The following is a 6,978-nucleotide window of genomic DNA, read 5'->3' on the forward strand; positions in this document are numbered from 1 at the left end:
GTGGCGGCTTTGGAGAAGAGGAAGGGAGGGAGAAAGAATAGGTGCTGAGACTGCTGAAATGAATCACCTTCTGATCACCGGGGCCCTCGAGGGGGACAGCACCCAGAAACCAGAAGGCCCCATCTGGGCCTCTGAACTGGGCAGCAGCCCTTGGCTCAGGGCTGCGGATATTGCCCCAGTCCCCAGGGCGTGGGTATCCTGCTTGGAAGGGGTCATGGAATGGGGGCTCAATAGAGCCTCCAGTGGCCCGAGTGTGTCTGAGCCGCCAAGGCCACGGGTCTCACCTCGGGGGAAGGATTCCCTCTGCCCTGATGCCATCCCCATCCCCACCAGGTTCCTGCCAACACATCCTTCTGGGGCCACACGGGGCCGGTGTGGTAACCAGGCCTCGGCAGGTGCACATCTCCCGCCGCTTCTGCCTGTGGAGCCTCCGCCGGGACCTAGGGGCGCCCCAGCCTGGGCCACGCTGGGTCACTCGAGGATGGGAGGCTGGAGTTGGAGGCGTGGGTGGCGCCGAGCGGTCCCCACCCCTGCCCGGAGCCCAGCACGGCCCAAGCTAGAGGGTGGTGACGCTGGTAGAGCATCCGTTTGTGTTCGCTCGCCAGCCAGACGAAGATGGGCGGTGCCCAGCAGGGCAACTGTGCCTGGCCCCTGGCACCAACGCGTTCGGCCACTCTGGACGCACTCTTTGCCGCGTTGGCCGATGGCTCGGCGCCGCGCGCGCGCTTTGCGCAGGTGCTGCTACGGCTACTGCATCGACCTGCTGGAGCGCCTGGCGGAGGACACACCCTTCGACTTCGAGCTCTACATTGTGGGCGATGGCAAGTACGGCGCGCTGCGCGACGGCCGCTGGACCGGCCTGGTGGGCGACCTGCTGGCTGGGCGGGCGCACATGGCCGTCACCAGCTTCAGCATCAATTCGGCCCGCTCACAGGTGGTGGACTTCACTAGCCCTTTCTTCTCCACCAGCCTGGGCATCATGGTGCGTGCACGCGACACGGCGTCGCCCATTGGTGCCTTCATGTGGCCGCTGCACTGGTCCATGTGGCTGGGCGTCTTCGCTGCGCTGCACCTGACCGCACTCTTCCTCACCCTCTACGAGTGGCGCAGCCCCTTCGGCCTAACGCCCCGTGGCCGCAACCGGGACACTGTGTTCTCCTACTCCTCTGCCCTCAACCTCTGCTATGCCATCCTCTTTGGACGCACGGTATCCAGCAAGACGCCAAGTGCCCAACGGGCCGCCTCCTCATGAACCTGTGGGCCATCTTCTGCCTGCTCGTGCTGTCCAGCTACACGGCCAACCTGGCTGCCGTCATGGTCGGGGACAAGACTTTCGAGGAGCTGTCTGGGATCCACGACCCCAAGGTGGGCAACTGCAGGGGGTTTATGGTCAGAGCTGAGAAGTCTAATACCCCACCTCTATCCTCACCCCAGAGAGGGCAGCTGTTCCTTCTCTCAAACTCATACTGAGCCCCAGCCCCAAGCCGGGACAACACAGGCAAGGGTGCTGGTGAGAACGGAAAGAGAAGCAAAAAGGATGGTGTGTGAGATGGTGGCAAAGTTCCAGGCAGGGCAGGGACATCCATGGTAGTCCAGTGGCTAAGACTCCGTGCTCCCAATGCAGGGGGCCTGGGTTCCATCGGTGGTTGGGGAACTAGATCTCATATGCCACAACTAAGATCCAGCGCAGGCCCCCCCAAAAAAGGCCCATGGAGGAAAATTAGAGTTGGGGACACAGGGCACGATGGAGAGGAAGATTTCTCCAGTGGGGGTCAGGAATGCCTCTGAGAGGCATGACACCTGAGGTGCTTGGTATCAGGGAGGAATGTGGTAAGCAGTGGCAACCGGTGCAAAGGCCTTGGGGCAAGGACTGTGCTTGATGTATTGGAGGAGCAGCGAAGAAGCCTTGTGTCTGGAGCAGAGGGGTTGAGGAGCATAGAGGGAGGAGGGGAGGGCAGGAAGGGGACAGGGCAGGGCCTGCAGGTGTGGGAGGATGTGGCCCTTGAAAACAGCTTGGCTTAGAATTTTCACTGGGAGTCCTAGAGGACTGTGAGCAGAACAGGGCATGCCCTGGCCTACATATTTTTCTCTTTTAATGAAAAAATTTTAATATTCTGGAACAAGAATAACCATGAATGAAACCATTGCCCAGCTCTAAATTAACTGTTGGCCAGTTTTCATTCACGTACCAACCCCAGTCACTGAATTATCCTAAAGCAAGACCCAGGCCTCCTGTCATTTCATTATGAATATTTGGGAAATTTTAAACATCAGGGACCCATTTTCTCAGTTGTCTTCCCCCAACCCTGCCACAGTTTGTTTGAATCTGGATCCAAAATGCAACAGACATCGAGGATGGCAGAAACCTCTTAGTTATCAAATCAAACTTAGATCCACTCACTGGTGGGCAGTGAAACCATTATATTGACATGGGGTCATAGCGAAGGAAACCACAGGGTTTATCCCAGGTGCCAAGCAAGGAGTCCAGGCAGCTAGTGCTTAAGACCTGAACTCCTAGATGGCCCTCAGGGAAAAGTGGTTTTCATTTGTTTGTTTTTTAATATTGGGGAAAAGACTTTAAAGACAGGGTGAGGGAGGGGGTCTTCAGGGGGTGTGTGATCAGGTGGTGGACATTCTTCTGACTGGCTGGTGGTGAGGCACTCAGGAGTCAACATCATTAACCCTCTGGTTCTAATCAGCCTAGGGCCTCTGTGCTTATGGGCAGCATAGTTAACTTCTACCACCTGGGGGCAGGGGGAAACAGCTGAAAGGACCTGGCTCAGCATTTTTTTTTTTTTTTTTTTGGTCACACTGCATGGCATATGGGCTGTTAGTTCCCTGACCAGGGACTGAATCCATGTTCCTTGCAGTAGAAGTGCAGAATCTTACCACTGGACCACCGAGGATCCGCTGGCTCTCGGTATTAGCTATAGCACCTGAGAAGAAATTAAAAGTCCTTTGTTTTAATGACTAAACTATTTTGTCTTGACTCTTTTCCTTTGTTTCTGCATTTTGTCACTTCTTTGATTTATTCTTTTGAACTCAGGGAAGGCGCTAGGAGCTATTTCCTATAGACAAAAGGCAGGCAGAGGACAAGGGGGTGGTCTGTCCTGGAGAAGGGCCCAGAGGGTCATTTTGACACTCCCTTTTTCACTAGTGATTTGTTTGTTGAAGTTGTTTTGTGTTTTGCCCCAGAGTACCTCCCAGTGTTTGGATCTGGCTGATTTTGTCTCTGAGTGGTGTTTAGCCTCTTCTGTCCACCCCCCATCCAAGGGCTTCCCAGTTAGCGATAATGGTAAAGAACCCACCTGCCAATCCAGAAGACATATTAGGAGACATGGTTTGATCCCTGGGTCAGGAAGATTCTCTGGAGGAGACAATGGCAATCCACTCCAGTATTCTTGCCTGAAGAATCCCATGAACAGAGGAGCGCGCAGGCTATACAGTGGAAGCGACTTAGCACACATGCTGCCTGCCCAATCCACCACCACCCTAGTGTCCTCTGTAAACCATTTTAAGGAGATCTAGATGGCCAGCCACTCTCCACATGTGGCTACTTTTTAAATTGATTTAACTGAAAGCATGCAATAGCCATTTGAGAACAGCACAGTTGTAGAGCGTTTTCTTCCACAGAAAATTCTGGACAGTCCTGCTTACCTCAGGTCCAGCTTTTTGGAGGTTCATACCCCACCAAAAGGAGGCCCGGGTCCAGTGTGGCCTCAGTTCAGTTCAATTCAGTCGCTCAGTCCTGTCAGACTCTTTGCGACTCCATGGATTGCAGCACGACAGGCTTCCCAGTCCATCACCAACTCCTGGAGCTTGCTCAAACTCATGTTCATCGAGTTGGTGATGCCGTCCAACCATCTCATCTTCTGTTGTCCCCTTCTCCTCCTGCCTTCAATTTTTCCCAGCATCAGGGTCTTTTCCAAGGAGTCAGTTCTTTGCATCAGGTGGCCAAAGTACTGGGAGTTTCAGCTTCAGGCTATGTCCTTCCAATGAATATTTAGGATTGACTGGTTGGATCTCCTTGCTGTCCAAGGGACCCTCACTCCAACACCCCAGTTCAAAAGCATCAATTCTTCAGCGAAAGCGGGGCGTGAAGGGGGAGCGGGGCAGGGGTCGAGGCCCTTCTGTGCTGATTGGGCGCTGGCCCGCAGCTGCACCACCCGTCTCAGGGGTTCCGTTTCGGCACGGTGTGGGAGAGCAGCGCCGAGGCCTACATCAAGAAAAGCTTCCCGGAGATGTACTCGCAATGCGGCGCAATAGCGCACCTACCACTCCCACGGAGTCGCCATGCTCACGTGAGGGGGGGCGCGCGGGGCGGGGCGCGGGGCGGGGCCACGCGGGCGGGCGGGGATGCTCACCCTGTCCCCATGCCCTCCGCAGGAGCGATCCCCCCAAGCTCAACGCCTTCATCATGGACAAGTCCCTCCTGGACTATGAGGTGTCCATCGACGAGCCGACTGCAGGCTGCTGACCGTGGGCAAGCCCTTCGTCATTGAGGGTGAGGAGTCCACAGAACCAGTGATCTGCGGGCTCCAGGAGGGTTCCGCTCCTCTGGGTCTGCGTCCAGCCTGGTCCCAACCCAATGCCCGGCCTCCCCCAGGCTATGGTATCGGACTCCCCAGAAATTCACCACTCACCTCAACCTGTCCGAGTTCATCAGCCGCTACAAGTCCTCCGCTTCATCGACTTACTGCACGACAAGTGGTACAAGATGGTGCCTTGTGGGAAGCGGGTCTTCGCGGTGACGGAGGTGCGGCAGTCCCCACACGTGGGATGGGGGTCGGCATGGGGAGCCCCCGAACCTGCGTGGTCCTTCACCAGGGTAGAGAACCTCTGCTCATTCCCAAGACCAGTGTATTTGCCTGCTTTTGTGCATTCTATTCATCCTACAAAACCCCAGCTCTAGTGCCCTCTTGTCCATGAAACCTCTGAAAATGTAGCCCAGGCCCTTCTCTCTGGCCCAACCTCTATCCCACTCCTTCCAAGGTCCGGGCTCCCCGGGGTCTGCTATGACCTAGAGGGACTATGTGCCTGTTGCTGCTGCTGCTGCTGCTGAGTCACTTCAGTCATGTTCGACTCTGTGCGACCCCGTAGATGGCAGCCCACTAGGCTCCCCTGTCCCTGGGATTCTCCAGGCAAGAACACTGGAGTGGGTTGCCATTTCCTTCTCCAGTGCATGAAAGTGCAAAGTGAAAGTGAAGTCGCTCAGTCGTGTCCGAGTCTTAGCGACCCATGGCCTGCAGCCTACCAAGCTCCTCCGTCCGTGGGATTTTCCAGGCAAGAGTACTGGAGTGGGGTGCCATTGCCTTCTCCAATGGCACCCAACTCCAGCATCCTGCCCACAGACCCTGCAGATGGGCATCTACCACTTCTCCGGACTCTTCGTGCTGCTCTGCCTGGGTCTGGGTAGTGCTCTGCTCAGCTCCCTGGGTGAGCACGTCTTCTACCACTGGCGCTGCACGCATCCGAAGGGGCAACAAGCTGCAGTACTGGCTGCACACAAGTCAGGTGAGGAGCTGGCCACCCAGCGGGTGGTGGGCGGGAGGGGGCTGAGGGAGGGTCCTGTCTTCCCACTGAGCCAAATTCTTGGCTCCTAGAGAATTCATCGTGCCCTCAACACAGAGCTGCCAGAGGGGCAGGAAGAGGCGGAGTCGAGGTAAGGGCTTGGGGGCGGTTCTACACCCCAGCAACTCCACACACTGCTTCTGACTGTCGCCTGGGTCCACACCTTCCACTGGCGGCCTCCTCAGGAACTTTGACCCTAAAGGGCAGACGGGACTGTGGGTAGGACGTGGCTGCCCAGCCCATCCATCCCTAGGGGTCTCGAGGAGTCGCAGAACACACAGGCTACCCCTGCGGGCCCAGGGGCTGGACACGCGGTGCGCCTGCCGCAGTGAGGGAGCGTCGAGTGCGTTTCCTGCTGGACCATACTGTGGTCTCTGCCTCCCCGACGCGGACGTCCCAGATTCGGATGCAGCTGGGCTGCGCCACCTGAGGCTGCGCCACCTGAGGCCCCTGTCTGTTCCAATGGCCCACCCCCGAGCTCGGTCTGGCGCCCCGCTCCCGGGGAGCTGGAGGAGCTGGAGCAGCGCATTGCAGGCACGCAGGAGAGGCTCCGCCAGGCACTGCTGCGGCGCAGGGCGCTCCTGCCCAGCTTGGGGACAGCACCTGTGAGCTGCCGTGCACGTGGCTCCTGGCCTGCGAGGAAGCACGGAGGTGGCCTCCTGAAGTGGATCCAGCCCTCTCCACCTACTGCACCTGCTCCGAGGGGGGGCCACCGTCCATAGGGTGGAACTCCCTTCCCGCAAGTCTCCCTAGGCTCCCCCCACCCACCCACCCCCAACACACAGACGCTGGCTGGACGCTGTCAACAGTTTATTCTATATACAAACACCATTTTGTACACTGCAATTAAATAGAGTGGAATGAGCGCTCTTCTGCATTCCTCACAGAGTGATTGGGTTGGGTCACCGGCCATCTCCCACCACAGCAGGCGGAACCCCGGATCCCTGGCTGCCTTAGATGTTGGCGCCTATGCGCCATCGAGGCCGAGCTCCACCTTCCGGGCCCCAGCCCGGCACGTAGGGTGGCCGTGGAAGGCACTGGGCATGACAGAGCACCAGCTAAGCAGCCCACCCGATGCTTTGCTCCAGGGCAGCTTGCTCCAGACCTTTCACCACCCTTTCAAACCTTCCATGGAGCCCACCCTTCTACCCTGGTTCATAGGCTGGTCTGATTTACTAGCTGAGGAGACCCACAGGGACAGCTGTAAGGCTGGCCCATGCCCTGGGGAGAGACACCTGCCTCCCAGCAAACCTGATGGACCCCAAACCACCTAAGGCAGCTGAGCATTCCAGAGCCACTGGGGACAGTCTCCCTGACCCCCGAGGGCTCCAGCCAGGTCACACCCAGCTGCTTGGACAGCCAGGGATAGAGGCGTCAGCTGCCAGGGCTCAGGAGGCCGACTTCCGA

At 57.7% G+C, this 6,978-nt stretch overlaps 1 pseudogene; it reads left to right on the forward strand.

Moving 5' to 3' along the window:
• Positions 1 to 58: 58 nt before the first annotated feature.
• On the forward strand, positions 59 to 6,587 carry LOC108635050 (annotated as a pseudogene).
• Positions 6,588 to 6,978: the final 391 nt, after the last annotated feature.

The sequence above is a fragment of the Capra hircus genome, unplaced genomic scaffold (genome assembly GCF_001704415.2).
Source record: "Capra hircus breed San Clemente unplaced genomic scaffold, ASM170441v1, whole genome shotgun sequence".
NCBI classification, from domain to species: Eukaryota; Metazoa; Chordata; class Mammalia; order Artiodactyla; family Bovidae; genus Capra; species Capra hircus.